The sequence below is a fragment of the Saimiri boliviensis genome, chromosome 10 (genome assembly GCF_048565385.1).
Source record: "Saimiri boliviensis isolate mSaiBol1 chromosome 10, mSaiBol1.pri, whole genome shotgun sequence".
Taxonomy (NCBI): domain Eukaryota; kingdom Metazoa; phylum Chordata; class Mammalia; order Primates; family Cebidae; genus Saimiri; species Saimiri boliviensis.
The window spans coordinates 82342742-82362282 of record NC_133458.1 but is presented as its reverse complement, the minus strand read 5'-3'; the positions used below and the strand labels follow the sequence as shown (position 1 = coordinate 82362282).

General features: G+C 37.6%; 1 protein-coding gene across 6 annotated transcripts in view; it reads left to right on the top strand.

Annotated features, from left to right (window-relative positions):
• The window catches only part of CRPPA (CDP-L-ribitol pyrophosphorylase A), a 653179-nt gene that overhangs the window by 315396 nt on the left and 318242 nt on the right, over nt 1–19541 (top strand). The window contains exons 11-12 of one of the 6 annotated variants that reach the window (XR_012512147.1): nt 5702–5766; nt 7978–14405. The exons of 2 other annotated variants lie outside the window; for them this stretch is intronic. The gene's annotated coding sequence lies outside the window, so the exon portion shown is untranslated. 3 more of the 6 variants (XR_012512150.1, XR_012512146.1, XR_012512152.1) reach the window with 3 other exon arrangements.

Below are 19541 nucleotides of genomic sequence, written 5' to 3'. Positions count from 1 at the left end.
AATACATATATTTTATAGTACTCACATATATATATAAGATTATATGTGTATTCACACACACACACACACACACACACACACACACACCCCCATATGATTATAAAACCAGAAGTCTTAATTAGGTTTCCTCCTCCTCTCCTAGTTTTTTTTGTTTTGTTTTGTTTTGTTTTGTTTTGTTTTGTTTTGTTTTGTTTTGTTTTTTTTGAGACAGAGTTTCGCTCTTGTTACCCAGGCTGGAGTGCAATGGCGCGATCTCGGCTCACCGGAACCTCTGCCTCCTGGGTTCAGGCAATTCTCCTGCCTCAGCTAATTTTTTGTATTTTTAGTAGAGACGGGGTTTCACCATGTTGACCAGAATGGTCTCGATCTCTTGACCTCGTGATCCACCCGCCTCGGCCTCCCAAAGTGCTGGGATTACAGGCGTGAGCCACCACGCCCGGCCTCTCCCAGTTTTTAGCAAGTTTTTTAGCAATTATAGTGGCTGCTAAGGATATAAAACCTATACTTGGGCACAGCAGAGAAAAGTATTCTGATGACCTAATGTCTGTAATAAGTCAAATTATTGCTCAGAAATATTTTCTTCCGATTGCCTTCTACTGGAGAAATTCTTCTTCAGGACTTTGATATTCATCATGTGACCTGCTTTGGCCAGTACAGGGGGTCAGAAATGGCAGTGTGCCACTGAGACTGGGCCTACAGAGACCTTCCATGTTTCTGCTCTCTCCAGCTTCCACCACAACCATGAGAAGAACAAGCCCAGCCTAGCCTGCTGCCTCCAGAAGGAAGTTGAGAGCCCAGATCAGCTGGACTCCAACTAACCCACAAATGGATGAAAGACCCAGCTGAGATCAGCAGAGCCACCTAGCCCAGTTAGGATGACCTCCAGCAGATACTTGAGCCAAATAAATGCTCATAGTTTTTTGCCAATACTGAGTTTTCAGTCATTGTATTGCATACCAATTGATAACAAAAGAAAATCTGTGGCAATGTGAGTTATATTTGCCCTCACAAATCTAGGACATATCTAGAGACACACATTTTGCTAAAGCAGAATGCTTATAGAAGAATTGTTAGAGTGATGATACCAAAGTATAGAAGGTTCTGAGGATCACTCATTTCCTACTCAACAGTTTTTAAAAAAGAAAGACCTGAATGTTTGTGAAAAGTTTTCAGAAGAGGTCAAACATTCTTGGATATGAAATTTTATTGAGTTAAAGATATGGGCATTTAAAATAATAATTAAAAAAGCTAACTTACTGAATGATCACTATGTTCCGAAAACTGTTCTTAGTATTTTACTTGCACGTAACTTCTGTATTCTTCATAATAACTTTATGTGCTTAGGTAGTACACCTATAACCATTTAAAAGATATGAAAACCAAGGCACATACTTTTTGAATAACATGCTCAGAGTCAACCAAGCAGCAAGTGAAAGGAATGAGATTCAAATTTGGCTATTTAGCCCCAGGGCCTATATTTGTAAGCACTATGCTATGCAGTATTTAAAAACATACGATTTTAAGATGTCCTAAAAGAATGACTCTCAAAGATGAAACCATTTTTCCTTTAATAACAAGAGAAATAAAAAGAATAATGCACATTGCTTTTCAGTGTTTCAGTACTCTTCCTTTCCCCATCTCCATCCCCAAAAGACATATTTTAGAACATCTTTGGATCTGTAGGTGCTGGTGAAACAAAGAAGACTGATAATGTACGTAAAATTACTATCAGTGCTATCTCTGTGAGCTCTAAAGTTGTTGGGATTTCCTCAGGCAATGAATGATCAGATACACTTGAATCAAAGTGGAAGAAGAAAACATGGAAGCAAGCACTTTCTTGACGAACATGAGATGCCGTAGCATTTGTGCCTCAGCAACACAGCAAGACATGAAAAGAGAGTTGAAATCTATTAATCTTTACAAAGGGAAAGGAAGGTTCAGAGAAATGCCTAGGAAAAAGGAAGTATGAAGTCTTTCCTTGTCTTGGGATTCTCTTAATCACATATGTTCGCCAATGTTTGGTCAGCAGGAAAACATGGGGGTGAATGGTGCCCGGTTTGGTGAGAGGCCAGAGTGGAGCCAGGTCATTTTTCTCTTATCTGAAACATTGGAATCGTTTAACAATGACTTCACAGCTGAGATGCATTATGCAAATGAATTCTCTACTTAGGATGCTACCAAATAATCTGAACAGTTGTTAAAACCTGTGGGACTGTTTAGCAGAATTAATGAAGCCTGGCTTGTCAAATGCATTTTTTTGTTTTAATTTAACCTTAATTAATCCTTCCAGCATCTCTACAAGGTAGGTCTGTATCAACCTTTTGACGTGACAGTTGTAAAAAGGTAGATGCGGAGATTAAGAACTCATGATCGCTGGACACTCTAGAAGCCAAACTGGAATTCCAGCATTTCTAACGTAGGATAATTTTGGACCAACAATAGTCCATCTACTTTGGACAGTTTTTTAGGGAAATGGATCAGAAGTAGGAAGGACTGTTCTTAAGGATTCAAAACTCTTATTAAATGTACATCCAGAATTTTACCTCAATGCTTTCACTTATTTTCCATTTTGCAAAATTGCAGTTAAGCCTTGAGGCAAAAGCTTCAACAAGACAATCTTAGGGATGGTTTTGACTCAAGTTGAAGACACGATTTGAGATTCTAGATAGTGGCCAATTTTGTAAGTATTTCCACTAGTCTGCAGATTGTAATAATTGTGTTATTTGGATAAGGTTCGGCAAAGCATCTAATAAGATTAACTGAATGAGTTTTCTGGAGCTTTGCCATTGAGAGCTATCCATTATGTTCTTTGTTCTACCTCATTATAAAACAGGCTATTGAAATTGAAATTAGTTGGTTTATTGGTATGTCATGTTTTTATTTCTATTTTTTTCCTTTTCTATTCTTAACATCTGAGCTCTTAATTTGGTTGAAAGCAAGCTCTTCTGTCTAAGTGGATAACAAAACATCCCTTTGAGAAGGAGGAAATAGACGATAAAATCTGTGTTACTAATTTTCTTCAATAGTTTGGAGGATTTTTTTTTCCTATCCTGTGTGTGTTTTTAAGACCTTGTTAAGTTCATAGTTCTTTTTTCTTTTCTTGCTTAAATGGAATATTCTCTTTAATCCCACCTGAGTTTCAAAAATGTATTATTGAACTGCCCAGTTCAGGAATTCAGTTGCCTGTTTTACTGAATGGATGTATGTGTGACCCGATGGTAAAAGAATGTTATTCAAAGACATTTCCGCTTGTTTGTTTCTTGGATCAGCTACTATTCACATAAATCTGGAAAGAATCCAAAATATGTAAACAAATTAAGAGTTTGAGGATCCCAGTGGGAATATCTATAAGTTCTGCTATAAATCAGGAATTTAAGATAAATAAACATAAATACAGTATGTTATAATAAGATAGCCAGGAGAAGCAACTATAGATCAACTATTCTTGGCTCTAGTTTGGGAATCTTAATGAATATTAAAAGATTTGGGTTAATCATTAGGTTATACATGATGTCCCTGCTTCCCAAGCTTATATATGTTGCCTAAAGAGAATTTTATTTTCATTTCACTAACTTTTAAGTGTTGCTTAATATCAAACGACTACTCAACTTAGAAGCCACTGTTTTATATTCTCAAACCCTGTTACATATTTAAAATATGCAAATTACTTATCTTTATCATTATTAATCTCTTTATTTACATAAATCAGCGAATACACTAATGTGTAATTTGAATGGGAGATTTTCCTCCAAGAGCTTTTATGATGCACTCTCTTCTTGAAACTGTCAACCTTAAACTGTGAACTAAAATCTGTGTTCGAAGAGATACAAAGTAATGTGTCCCAATCTTGTGGGGTTAGAAGAAAAGCCCATGAGGGATATATAAAGACCCTCGGTCTTAAGAAGCTTTAAAGCATCGGAAGTGTCCCTTTAGTCCTCGGCCCTCTCCTCTGTTGATCCCCAAGGGCCCACTGTTTCTGTAGGTGCAGAGATCAGGGAATCAAAACAACCCAGGTCCCTGGACTTCTGGCTTCCGGGTCCCACTGTCCTTTTTTTTTTTTTTTTTTTTTGAGATGAAGTCTCACTTTGTTGCCCAGGCTGAAGTGCAGTGGGGCAATCTTGGCTCACTTTAAACTCGGCCTCCCAGGTTCAAGTGATTCTCCTGCTTCAGCCTCTCAAGTAGCTGGGACTACAGGCATGTACCACCATGCCAAGCTAATTTTTTCATATTTTTAGTAAAGACAGGGTTTTGCCATGTTGGTCAGTCCAGTCTCAAACTCCTGACCTCAAAGGATCTGCCAAAGTGCTGGGATTACAGGCATGAACCACAGCACCTGGCCCCACTGTCCTCTTCTTGACCTCCAAGTGTCCATCTGTCTCTCACACCCTCTCTTCACCCCCTCTCCTGCTCTTGCCTCTTTTCTCTTAGCCGAGGATAATTTGCATAATCTAATGAATTTTGTGTTTTTCACCAGAACCATCAGCACCTGTAACTTTAGGCTCTTCCTGTTTTACCTCTGTGTTGGTCAGTTCTCACGACTCTAAAAGACTTCCCCAAGACTGGGTAACTTATAAAGAAAAAGAGGTTTAATGGTTTCAGTTCCACACGGCTAGGGAGGTCTCACAACCATGGCAGAAGGCAAAGGAGGAGCATCGTGGTAGGCAAGAGAGCTTGTTGGGAACTCCCCTTTATGAAACCATCAGCTCTTGTGAGACTTATTTACAATCTCCAGAACAGCAGGGGAAAAACCAGCTGCCATGATTCAATTACTTCTCACAAGGTCCCTCCCGTGACGTGGGAATTCTGGGAGCTAAAAATCAAGATGCGATTTGGGTGGGAACATAGCCAAACCATATCACCTTCCTTCTGAAATCTCTGAGTCAAGGAACTGTAAAACCAGGCTAACAGGTTTCAGTAGAAGGGGGAGGAAAAAGAACGGCAAAATAAGTGAATAGTCAAAGTAGTCCTGCCTTCTGTATATTGAGTATTAAATGAGATGCAGATAATGAAAGGCTCTCTTTTCAGGGCAGTTTTCTCTTCCCTCCCAAAACCATGCTGCCTCCCGGTTTGTGTTGTATGACCTCCAAATCTGTATCTTTGTCAACTGAAAAACATGTTTACATTTGAGTATCTTTGCATTTAGAAACACACTGTTTTCTCCCCCAAGCTTGACTTGTTCCCCAAATTCTTGTCTTTGTTGATGTTACTGGTGATCACTGTTGGGATATACTCCTGCTTTTGGAGTTTTGGACCCTTTTGTATTTTCCTTCTTACCTGTGCAACCACCTAGTTTTCTTTGAAGTACCCCTCAAATCTAGGTTGGCTTCTTCACTTCTCCATCCATCACTTCCATCTACACACTCATTGCAAACCACTCACACCCTGCATGCTTCACATTCCAGCAAACCAGTCACTATTTCCTGATCAACACCGTCTTTTTTTGCCTTGTGCCCTTGAATGTGCTGTTGCTGCCTGATATAGCCTGCTGTTATCTTTTTACACACATATTTTTATGTCGTATTTTATTAAAGAATTTATAGTATTTTAACACTAGATAAGATGGCATATCGATGACGTAAATATGTTCTTTATTTTCTTTGAATCGAGAGGAATGCTGGTGACAGGTATAACAGAAGGTAGAAAGGCAGGATCGATACTAAATGAGTTTCCCCAATTTCTTTTTCCCTTCATAACTCCACAGATGATGCTCTCGTCACTTTACATTCCTGTTCTACAATCTTCAATAACTCTCTACCTTTTGCTCCAGTAAGTAAATCTATCATTTTTCCTTTACTGTATATTTCTTGAATGTATTACACCTCTCTATTTTCCGTCTAGTCCTACCTTTTAGACCAACATTAGTCTTGCACCTTCAGCGGGATCAGACATGTTGCCTTCCTGACCACCACTCACGCATCCCCTTCTTGCTGTTGGACTTTGACTGACGGCCTTGCTTTTACTGGAAACACATCACCCTTACCCTCTGTCGATTCAATTCCCACGCCTCCTACAGTATTTATTCCTGTTCCTGCTTAACTAGCATACATTCTCGGACGTTTCTATTATTTTGATATTTAAAGGCTGTAAACTCACAAATCCACACTGTAAAATGCTGACTTGAGATACACTAATTAAATGTAGCATATTTTCTCAATGTAAGAACAAACAGTGTTTTGGTTTACAACAGGCCCTTCTGCAAGGTCCTGCCATGTTTGAACACACAATGAGGATTCATATGTGTGCCAGAACATTGATTTGGTAGGAGAATCATTAAATGGTTATCTTCTTTGAGAATATGGTGGAAGACACTTTTACTACCAGCTGATTCTTATTTCAGGCACTGCGCTAGATGCTTTCTGTACTGTATTTCATTTCATCTAATGGCAAATGCATGTTTAGAGTCATTGTTTACATAATACAGGCAATTTGTTTTGGTAGTTTTACCTCTTAGGCTCTGTTATACTGATGATCTGTGATTTTTATTTAAAGTCAGGTACTTAAATGGGTAGGAATTCAACATTATACAAAGAAAGGGAAAAGAGCAGAATGGAAGGAAGTCAGTTGCCAAGTCATTCATGAGTGGCCACTTAGCACCTGATCAAATGAGTACTGATGAAAATTAGCTAAAGGCCTGTGGTAACTGGCATTTGTGACAGGCTTTTAAAACACACACTGTCCTTTGAAGTTTACCTTTTTTATTCAATTCTTTCATGAGGTACACAAAGAATTCAAACAAGCTGTTGAAATCCTCTTTATAGATCTGCTGCTTTAATGGAAACTAAGCTCCACCTGGTGGTAGGATGGGTTTTTTGTGTTTGGACTTCAGCCTGTGCATTGAGATGTATTCAGCAGAGAAATAAAATCTGTATACATTTAAACATATGCATACATATGTGTTATATATGTCTGTGTTTTCAGATATTCTTTCACAAAAGTCGTGAAATATACTTTTGTGCTTTATTAGCATTTAAAGCAAGGCACTCAGCATTTGCTTATTATCAACGTCTCATGAGGTTCAGGCTCTCAGCAATGACCAGAATGATCTTATTTTGTGATAATCACAAAATCTTGACTCTGTTTCATAACAAGATTGTTTTTGAAAGGATTTCATTTATATTTTGATAGTAATAGTAGTTTATGACTAATATAAAATTAGAAAAATAAAATGGAGAAATGCTTAAAAAATTAACTCAAGCAATAGTTCTGGTTAGTCCAACTCTTAATTCATGACTGTGTCCTTTCTCTGTCTCATATAAGAGCATTATTCTGTTGAATGACAGAGTTTCTGACATTTAGCTTTATAAGAACTAGAAGGCCTCCAGCTGGATTTAGCCCGTAGATGTGTTTGTTATATCTGTATTAAAAATACAAAATAGGTACCTACATTTACAGATTGGGGCATTTCATCATAAAAATGCAGCTATCTAGCAATGAGGGGCCTTTTTCTTTTTTTGAGACAGGGTCTGCTCTTTCACCCTGGCTGGAGTGCAATGGTGTGATCTCAGCTCTCTGACGCCTCAACCTTCTGGAGCTCAAATGAACCTCCCAACTCAGGCTCCCAAGTTTTCTGGGACTACTGGAGCCCTGTCATTACACCTGGCTAATTTTGGTATTTTTCATAAAGACAAGATTTTGCCATATCATCAAGCTTGTCTCAGACTCCTGGGTTCAAGTGATATTCCTACCTTTGCCTCTCAAAGTGCTGGGATCATAGACAGGAACCACTGCGTCTCAACCTCAGGAGTAGCCTTTTAAGAAGGGGCACTGATAGGGTCAGGCTTTTTGTCCCACCCACATCTCATCTTGAATTGTAATCCCCATTATCCCCACATGTCAAGGGAGAGAACAGGTGGAGGTAATTGAATTACAGACCAAGTGGAGGCAATTGACTCACGGGGGCGGTTTCCCCGAGGCTGTTCTCATAAGCTCTCACGAGATTGATGGTTTTTTATGCTGGGTCCTTCCCCCTTCACTCAGCACTTCTTGCCGCCCTGTGGAGAAGGTATCCTGCGCCTTCCGCCATGAATGTTAGTTTCCTGAGGCCTCCCCAGCCTTGCTGAACCGTAAGTCCATTAAGTCTCTTTCCTTTATAAATTACTCAGTCTCAGGTAGTTCTTAGAGCAGTGTGGGAATGGACTAATACAGGCCCGCTTATTTTTTGCAGGCCCCTCTACCCCTTGCAAGTAGCTTACCGTGCGTTTTCATTTGTTACTGCCCGATTTCTGTAGCCTTTCACATTTGTGACCACTGTATATTATTTGTAATGCCTCTCTGATAAGTTTTTAGTTGAGCACAAGGAGAAAATGAAGAGAAATGAGTTATTAACAATCAAAAATACGAAAGACAAGCACCCACATGGTATTAAGTTGTTTTCTCTGGTTCCACAATGGCCCAGTGGTGCAGTAGGTATATACTTCAAATAGTATGATAGATATTTAATTGAATTTTTGTTGTTTTAAGCCACTAGATTTGTGGTAATTTGTTACAGCAGTAATAAAAAACGAATACACCAGCAAAGAAGTCTTGAAGTTTGCTTTCTGAAGTTTTTATGAGAGTATTTTTTCCAAGACGTAAAATCATAGTACTAAGCATGCAAACTTCCTACCAGTCTCTCCCTTGTGCTCCTCATTCCCTTGAGAAGTATTTTTCTAATCCCTCCCTGCCCCTGTACAGCAGGGAGAGAAGGTCGTGGTTAAAGAACTGTACTTCTGCAGCATGGCAAGAAGGCAGGCCATGGCTAATAGGAGACCTGTGGTCAGAATATTAATAGGGAGGAGGTTTCAAAAGATAAGCTTTCTTTTTCCTGAAGATTTCCATCATCTCTGGATAGATTATGTAGATGTTTACAATGACATATGGATATGTTATCAAAGTAGTAGAGGTGATTTTGCTCATAGTATTTCTAGTGTGATAGAAAGGCCATAGCCACTGGTGTTATAGACCTAAATCCTGGTTCCAACTCACAGTATATAGATTTTTGAGAATGAAGTAGGTTGAAGGGATTGAGAAGGAAACATAGTTAACTGATATGTAGTGGGGAAGTAAGTAGGAGTTAATTGAGAGACTTTAGACTTCAAGATACTGAGGATTTATAAATAGAGGTGGTTGGATTTAAATGTATGTCAAATATTTATATGTAAATACATTGCAGAATGTTCTCTTCAATTTGGAAATGCTCCCCTTATAGCATTTCCAGGCCCCTGCATATGACCACCTTAAGAATAGAGAGTACGTTTTGATTATGATCACTTTGTTCACATTATGGCTGTTTCTTCTCTGAGATGCATGATATTTGTTAGGAAGAACTTTCTGTGGCTTTTGAATGACAGAATATTCAACCACCTTGCAACCTGCTAAGAGAATGATACTTTAAAATGTATCCATGAGATGATGGCACTGTAAGACCCTTTTGCAGTCTGTGTAGTATCACTGATGAGCACATTGAGTATCAGGTATGTGGTGGTCTAGTGGGGAATGATGCAGTTAAATATATTCACAGTCAAGCCCCCAGATGCAGAAATTCATTGAAATAGATCTCACAGTTGGCCACTCCTAAAAATATGTCAAATTTGCACAGAGAAATCCAGGGATACTGACTGTGACTACATTTAAAAACCATCAGCTAAATAGGACAATAAACTGATACTCTAAAATGAAAATGTAAATAAATCTTTCATCTAGAAAAAACAAAGTTTATTTTTGAATAGAGACAGGGTTTTACTCTGTCTCCTAGTCTGGAGTGCAGTGGTGCCATCATAGCTCACTGTAACTGCGAACTGGGCACAAGTGATCCTGCCACCTCAGCCTCCTGAGCAGCTAGGACTATAGGCTCATGCCATCATGCTTGAATAATTTTTAAAATTTTTGTAGAGGCTGGGTTACACAGTGTTCCCCAGGCTGGCCTCTAAATCCTGGTATCAAGTGACCCTCTTGCCTTGGCCTCCCAAAGAGCTGGACTTACAGGTGTGGGCACTGCCTCTTGGCTGTTTTCTTTTTGTTATAAACCTGTGAATAATTGAAACCTATCTCTAATCTCTCTAACCTATCTCTAAACTCTACCTGGTTGTCCTTTAAGGCTTCTTTTTTCACTTAACTAGAATCCTTAATATGTTTTCATTTAACTAGAATCCTTAATATGTATCAGCCTGACAATAAAGGCTAGGATTGAAATGTTCTAACGTTACATTTTTAATTTTTCACCATGTTATGTTTTTGGAAGCACAACAAATGCTAATGTTACTCTTTATCTTGGTATTCCTGTAGCAGTTAATTGACATAGTAGTAGTAAACATAGTAGTTGCTCAGTATATGGGTGAATGAAGTAATAAATGGATACATCCATTTTTTCCATTTACTGGCACATTTTCTCACTTAACCTAAAGGATCTAAAGCTGCTGCTGCGTTAGCTGGTCTGTTTTACTCTGGGTTTTTCAGAGTGTAATTTCCCCTAAGCTTAAGATGGTTCTAGAATTTAAAGATAAATATTTTTCAATATGGCCTCTAAATGTTAGCTGACTTATGTAATCTGTTCATTTAAAGAAGTAAAATTATTTTTCCACACAGAAGGAAAATGAAATTGAGGAAAGGTATATTAGTCTTCAGATGTCAATTTTTAGCAGATTTGTAAAGATTTAAATATCAGCCCTCATGATGGCTGCCATTTTAAAGCCTAACTTTCCTGTACCACTATTCCTTCCCACCGTGTGGAAAAGTCCGTGTTTAAGTCCGTGGTGCTGTAACTCATATATTAATACTTGCTTTTCTATATAGAAAATCAGCTGGTGTGTTAAATATGTTGCTTATCAGGTACCACCCCTAGGAATACAGACTGAGTAGCCTTTGGGTTGCAAGTGTTTATAAAAACGGCAGATGAATGTCAAAGTTTTGTTCCAAGGCCACGCCATGAGAAATGTTGCTTTGATTGCTTGGTGCACTTACATTGTTGTTTAGTTGTGCAATCATCAATAGGCGCCTAAGTGATCTCACCTACAAGTAAATCTGCTGCCATGTCGTTGTCCCCGTCCTGATACCTCTCCTCGGCCTCATGACTCCCACTCCCCCAGCAGTTGTGCGATGATTTTATGAAGTCATGCTTTTGAGGAGACCTAGGGCAGACAGAATTACTGCAGAAAAGTCCTATAATTCTCTGGCATAGGTAGCACTTTGCTTTCAAAACAGGCTAAGCTTTCTTTTTCTGTGGCATAGCAGATCTGAGCTGGCCCCTGACAGGTTTGTATCTTTGCTGTCTCTACCACTGTGTCTAAAACACTGTCTCTTCCATCCGATGTTAATAGTCTTCTGCTTGCCAAGATTTCCCCACCATCATACACCACAAGACTTGTCCTAGATTACATGGATCTCCATACCTTTCCTGACTCTCTCTTCCCACAGAAACACTCTTTTCAGCAGCAGTTAATCCAAAAGCAGTAATTGTCATATGGCACAAATGGGAATTAGTAAATGTTGGCAAGCTCAAGCATTCAATCTGGGGCTTCATCTTCATCAACAATAAGCATGGCTTAAGTGTCAACTTATTTGTAGATTCTGTGTCAACTCAAAGGGACAGGAAGATTTTTCTGCTCAAAGGCTATATAATGGTGAGAATTTGAGAAAATAGCCTTGTTATCCTATTTTCCAGCTTCTTTGAGGTATAAATGACAAAAGTTGTATATATTGAAGCTGTGCAATGTGATGTTTTGAGATACACTGTGAAATGATTACAGCAATCAAGGTAATTAACATCTGTATCACCTCACAAATATTCCTTTTGTGTGTATGGTAAGAATACTTAAGATCTACTCACTTAGCAAGTATTAAGTGTATATTATGCTGGTGCCAAAGTAATATTAGTAACAATATTGTTAGTAAACTATAGTCAGCACAGTGTACATTAGGCCTCCAGAAGTACTCACAACTGCAAGACTGACTTTTGACTAATTTATCCTTGTCCCCCATGCCTCCCCAACCACTTGTTACTACTCATCTACTCTGTTTCTGTGAGTTAAACTTTTTTTTGAATTCCATATATAAGTAAGATGATGCAATATTTTTCTTTCCATTTCTGACTTATTTCACTTAGTATAATGTCTTCTGGGTCCATCTACAGCGTCACAAATGACAGAATTTCTTTCTTTTTGAAGGATGAATAATATTCCATTGTATACACATACCGTATTTTTTTCTTTCATTCATTGATGGACACAGGTTATTTATGTATCTTGGCTGTTGTGAGTAACATGTAATGAACATGGATGTACAGATGATAATTCAAGATGGAGTTTTTATTGCCTTTGGATATATACCCAGAAGTGGGGCTGCTAGATTGTATGATAGTACCTTTTTTAATTTTTTTCAGAAGCTCCTATATGAACCTTTTAATTTTATTTTTTATTTTTTATTTTTTTGAGACAGTCTTGATCTGTTTTAAAGGCTGGAGTGTAGTGGCACAATCTTGGCTCACTGCAACATTGGCCTCCTGGGTTCAAGTGATTCTAAAGCCTTAGCCTGCCCCCAACCCCACCCCACCCACCTGAGTCACTGGGGCTATAGGCGTGCACCACTACACCCACCTAATTTTTGTATTTTTAGTAGAGATGGAGTTTCTCTTTGTTGGCCAGGCTGGTCTCGAACTCTTGGCCTCAAGATGATCTGCCTGCCTGGGCCTCCCAAAGTGCTAATATTACAAGTGTGAGCCACTATGCCTGGTAGTGTGAACCCTTTTAAACTGAGAAGATAAATGCAACCATCTGGTAAGACAGGCATATTTTGAGTCTCTTTACTGTGACTAAATCCTGCTGTTTTTTACATACAGTTTTGCTTCATCCTTTGGGCTGAGTCCTCTGAGGCCTTTTAGGCTTCACACAGGGCTCCTCTGCTGCTGTGTGCTAGCAAAAATAGTAAGTTACTCTAGATCTTCTATGAAACAGAAATTATACAGTTACATAGAAAGAGACAGAAACATTTTAAAATCTGAATTAAACATTGTTGGGGCATATTTTCTATGCTCAAACTACGCATAAACTATTGTCGGATTCAACACTCAGTTTTGGTTGTGATGGGCAATGGCATATATAATGGCAAAGAATATAACCATTTGATGTTTCTAATTTCATGGGTTATTAATAATGCCTTATTTTGTTACCTCTGCCTGAAACAATCTATTTTAAAATGGCTTCTTAATGTTACTGATTTTCACATTTTTGGCAGCTGTTCTTATTTTGAGATATTTTTAAAACATCCCATAGTTATTGGCATAATGGGAAAGAGTGTATGCAGTTCCCAGGTTCTTCATGAGGCCCCAGAAGTTCATGGTACAAAGAGTGGAATTTGGCTTTCTTAGAAAGGTGATTTCCTAGAAGTAGTTAAACTAAGACATAGCAGCTTTCCTGAGGGAGTGACACTTAGGTAAATCATAAACTACTTATTGTAGAATTTCTCCATCACAGGACAACCTGGAAAGACCCTTCCCATTCAGGATGGTGAGAATCCTGAAACTCAAATGCACCAGTGCCTGCCAGGAGGTTGCTGAACTGTCCATTTTAAAAGTACCCACTAGAGGGAGTATAACATCATAAATATTTCCTTTCATTTGATGCTTTGCTACTGGTAAGCCAGCAGGAAAGCAAGATTCGAGTGCAAATATCTAGAATGTCTTTTATATTCTATTTTTTTCCTAATTCACATTTTATTAAATAGTCTGATGAGCAAAGAAAACTTGTGACAGGAGAAATTAGTAGATAATGTGTAACTGTATTTTTATTTTTATATGTGAAAATTTCAGAATTTAAAATTGTCTCAAAATGAAATATAGATTATTTGCATCTAACAATGTAAAGCATCTTGGAATGGGAGAACACTTCCCCAAATTTTGGGGGGTTTGTTGTTATTGTTTTATTTGCTGTGGATATAATTAATATATTTATCTGTTAGTCTGTCATTCTCTGTTAGAGTGTGCCCAGATATTTCAGATAAAGGTTTTTACTGGGCAGCTGTTTTGGTTATATAGTAGCAAAATCAAATGTTTAAATCTCAAGTTTAAAGCAACATTCTGCTACCTGCCTCAGGAAAAATAACAATTAGTATTTCTCAAGAGTAAAAGCACTTCCTACGGCAGAATGAAGGGTCTGTATTTTAACCTTTTAAATATTTTCATTAAAAGTTGCATATATGTTTTTCCTGGTTTCTGTAAATTCAAATACGGTCACGTTCTAACATAAGACTCCAAGTTGAATTATGGATTGAACTTTTTATGTTTGATCATTTGGAGATAAACTAAAAAGTGATTTCTGTAACTCATTTTGAAACATTAAGCAATCAAACAGCATTTTAAAAGTTCAAAGGAAAAATCTTCATGAAAAATCAAGATGCTATTAGCTTCTTACATAGTAAAATACATTTTAAATTTGAATTTACAAAATTTTCAGCTAAAAAAACATGTTTGGTTATTTCAAATTTATTTTTAATGAAAAAACATAGTTCTGTATTAGCTAATTGAAAACTATTTCTAACTGATTTCTTTTTTTAGTTACCTACTGTTAACATCAGTGGTCACAAGAGTTTTTCACTAACTTCTCCAGTTCACTGAATATTGCTTCTTCTGTTTAAAAGAAAACATTTTTGGTTTTTTGTTCTTTTTCTTTGCAATAAAACACAAACACACACACACATACACAACTTTGCAAGTGATATGTCAACAGGGAAACGACTTAGTTATTTTGATTATACATTGCCGTTTAATAAGCGACTTGGGATAGGGCTGATTCCGTGACCTGCTCTTCATATCCTTTTTTTAAGTCTGCCTTTCCTTTCCTGAATGATTCTAGGACAAGGCCGTCTCCTTCATTACTCCCATTTGTAAGTAAAACCATACCTCCAACCTGCCTCAAAAGCCAGGCTTGCCCGTCACATTTTATTTTCTTTATGTTTAGAAAAGTTCAGTATAAAATTAGCACATACTGGTTGTAAATAAATAAAAATATGTAAATTGTACTGAAGGATAAAGATTAAAAGGTAAACAAATATTTTTTCTCCTTCCTTTAGATCTTGCTATTCCTCTGTGCAGTCTGAATCTCTTAGGATATTTTCTAGCACACGCAATCCTGTACATAGACAAGTTACTATACATGCATATTTCCTTAATTTTTTTTTTTTACAAAAACTGGTTCATATAAAAAAATTCTTCAGTGCCTTTTTTTTTTTTTTTTTGCTAACAGTGTATTTTTAAGATGTTTATGTGTCAGTACTTACAGAAGTACTTCATTTTTTTGGTTGCATAAAATCCTATATTTTAGTTAGACACCAGACTTCTGTTAATACATATTTAAATTGTTTACTGTATTTCATTATATCAAATAATGCTGCAGTGTAGAAACTTGAATAAACACCTTTGGGATCTTGTGCATTTTCTACGTTTTTATAAATATAATCCGACAGATATTGAAAACACAGCTGGCTTGTTATTATTTAGATTTCATTCATGGCCTGACTACCTCCACAAAGCTTTTAAGATGTCTATGTTTTATGTTGTTTAGTGTCTTTGAAAGATACTTACTTTTATCAAAACATGCTGGTTGCCAGCAATCAGATTTCAAACCAAAAAATGCTAATTTGTCAAAGCGCATCTTTACTAGAAAGTAAAAGATTTATTTGTCTTGATAAATCAGGTGGAAAACTCTTAAATGAAAGATTGGAGAAAAAAATTCCCTTGCTGAATTAACCAGAATCACTGACTTTAGATCAGGTTGATGGAATATGAGGTTAACTATTGGATGCCAATGTTTTTGGATACAGCAAACATTGAGTGGTTAGGTAAAAATGCAGTAGGCAGATGCTCTGGAGTATTCTGGAGTCATTAAAAACAACAAATGACATGTAGACAAAATATGCATATATTATAAGAACACTGAGTGCTTAAAAGTAACAAGCAATGAATAAAAATGTGTATGAATCAATAACCTTCACTGATTATTCAGTTATAAATCAATGAACTTTAAAATATACATAAAATGTTTCATATTCTAAAAGAATTTATAGAAATTCAAGGATATCAAATATGTTAGCATGGTTCTAGAGGGGAAAGCAAATGCGGACTGGGGAATAGGCATAAAAGATCCTTTTTTTTTTTTTTTTTTTTTTGAGACAGAGTCTCACTTTGTCACCCAGGCTAGAGTGCAGTGGTAGCCTCCTCTGCCTCCCGGGTTCAAGTGAGTCTCCTGCCTCAGCCTCCTGAGTAGCTGGGATTACAGGTGCATGCCACCACACCTGGCAAATTTTTGTTATTTTTAGTAGAGACGGGATTTCACTATGTTGACCAGGCTGATCCTGAACTCCGGACCTTGTGATCCACCCACCTCAGCCTCCCAAAGTGCTAGGATTATAGGCAGGAGCCATTTCGCCCTGCCCTGGCATAAAAGATCTTTAACAAAAAATGAAACACAAAGAAAAAATAAGATGATGTTCTTGTATTTTTGGGGACACTGAAGTGTCGTTTTCTAGAAATAAATGGTTTATTTGCAATGAACACTTTCTAAATTGTCTTGTGATAAGAATATATTTTTTTCTGTCAAATTGGCATTTGTTGGACTAGGGCAGAAAAGATTGAATGGAAATATTCCTCAAATGCAGAGATGGGAAGTAGTATCCAGCAACACTCTTATGGCAGCGAAGGATGATGTATTTTGGAGACAACCGCAGTTGAGAGTTACTTGTGTTGTGCATCTATCTGGGACAGTGTTCAAGGTGGTTAAACTTCTGGAAATATAAGAAATATAAAAGCTGTAATACATGATTGTATTACAGCTTTCTTACAAAGTGACCTCAGAGTAAGGACAGAAGGACAGCCCAGGTATCTAGCTGTGTGAACCCTCATCCAGACTATCTGAAGAGATGTTCCAAGAGCTGGGAGCTGGGCCTGAGTCTGGGTAAAACTGTCTAACAGGCAAGGCTGGGAGCCAGAGGGAACTAAGGCCTGCATCCCGAGTGAGAAAAACCAACAGCTAAAACTTGCATAGCACTTATGTATTAGGCACAAGTGTAAACACTTTACACATGATAACTGTTCAGTCAGGTCACAGTAACTGTTCAGTCACGTTGCAGTCACAGGTATGGTGTTATGAATGAGGAAAATGAGCAACAGTAAAGTTATTTGCTGGAGTTCATCCTATTATTTAATAGTAAATGGTTGAACTGGGATCGTAATTCAGAGAGACTGCTAGTGTCTGTGTTCTTACCCAGTATCGCCTCTGAAGAAGATTGGGGAGGAGCTCAAATAATACAACCGGCTTAATGTTTTGGGTTCTAATGGGCTTGCAGAGACATTGTGGAATTAAAACCAAGGATGTGCAGGAAAGGCTGGTAGGCTTTGGGTAGTAGGAGTTGGGAGAAATTCCTCGAGGTGCCCCTCTGTGGAGGCAAGAGTTCTGAGAGCCTTCTAGTCAATGTATGCATTAGCACGGTTTCAATCCACGGTGTTACTGGAGCCATAGAGTGGATTTCCAAATAATAAGGTCGCCAGTATGAAGGCAGCCAAATCAGGATTCTCGAAACATGATACTCTTTGTTTTGGTGAGGTTGGCAGCCCTCTCTACTTTTCCTTTCTGGATGAATCAAAACCCTAAACATCATGAGCCGGATGTTTGAATGTTTTCAAACCTTGTAATTTTGTAAATTGTCTGTTCCTGGCCCCTTCCCCACACTCCGACCCCAGCTGAATGTCACAGTGTTCTTCCTTTCTGTTGACTTTCGAATGAAGAAAGTGTGGTTTGAGTTTGTTTTCTCAGCAAGGTGATGGCAAAAGGATATTTATGGTGTTGAAGAATTTTGATTTTCTCTCAGACAACTAGGATGTATAGTATATTTAAAATCCTCCTCTCCAGGATATCTGCCTTCTGCCCAGATAATAAAATTGATCAGATGTTTTGAGGTTAAATAAACTGTTGTAATAATCTGGCAGCTGCCTGCTGGTTGTGGTTTTCAAAAGCAATTACTCACTCTGGAGTCAACTTTGAACTCTACAATTTAATTGAAAAAGCTAATTGTAGGCTATTGCTCCTGATTTAGCATTTGATTTGGCAGATTAGGAAGTAAAAAGACTTGTGGAGGGGCGGAGAGAGGAAGAGAAAGTAAGCAGGAGTGTTGCTGAGCTCAGATTCCTGTTTATTTGCGAGTGTTTTCACACAGGGTAGATTGTATGCTAACTAGAGAAAATGCAGTGGGACTAAAAAGTCTCTGAGGCATTCATGTCAGGCTTGTCTGCAAAATCCTTATTTTTGGCTTATTTGCTCACTCTCTCTCACCCACACACAGAGAGAGATGCTACATATGTTAGTATCTTATCTGTAATTCAAATCTGAAAAGAATTTGTAAGAGTATTATCAGACCATCTTTGAGGAGAAGCTGATTTCTTAAAATGTTGGAGATGCGAATGGACAGAGACGGCTACTGGCTTTCACTAAAAGGCATCTACCAATTTTTACTAAAATTTAGCGCAATATAGAAATTGTTCATATGGGTGCCCAAAAGAACAAATCAGTTAAGATTTGCAATCATGAAGATTCTGAATTGCAATCATTAAGATTCTGAATAATTAGAAAAAAAGACAGCTACACTCGTATTTTTCCAACCAGGTCAATTAGTAGCATCCTCAGACTGGCCAGAAAATAGCTGTCGGAGCCAAGCTAAGAAGAGTGAGAATTTGCATTTCTGCAGCTCTTTTCCTCATCTAAAAGCAAAACCTGACTACGCAGGGATGTTTATTGCATTCCAATGGTGTCTGCCAGACCTAGGTAAGGTTTACTTAGCACAGATGATGTGGTGCATTGTAGAGATACACATTATTTAAATTTTAAAAAATGCATATGTATATGTATGTGACTTCTTAGAACTTTATGCTCTGAGATCAATTGACAAACTCCGCCAGGAATTTCCTGTGAATATAATAAAATGTTGACAGTCCAAATTAGAGCTGAAATGAAAAGCATAGATACAGGAATACATTAATTTTACAAGATGTTTTCAAATACTAGTTACATGTCATTTGGCAACCCACTTTAATTTTAGACTTTTTGTGGAATGCAGATTTGGCTCTTCACAGTTCTGTTAATATTTTGTTGACCTCATAAATAGAGTTTAATCCGTATGTATCAGCTTTCTGATCTAAGATGATGATAAACATTCTTCCCACATACTTTGCACTCAGAGCTCCTCTGCTGAAACAATAAGCAGCATTGCAGTACAGGAATTTGAGTATGGCTTCAGAATCCAATGTTCTCTTTATCAGCAAAGAGTGGCTGAGATTTATTTGGTGTTTCAGTATCACCAAATTTGAAGATACTATAGTAAATGGAAAAAAAGAAACATCTGTGTTGATAGTACAAGAATTATTCTGAAATATGGATATCCATGAAAATGTCAGCTGCTTGCTACATCATTTCCAAGAGTCATTTTTGCGATCCTAATATTCATAGAGGCCCTCAAGTAAAAATGACTCATAAAAAGAAAGAGACCTTACAGATATGAAGACTCTGATTGAAAACATTTACTTC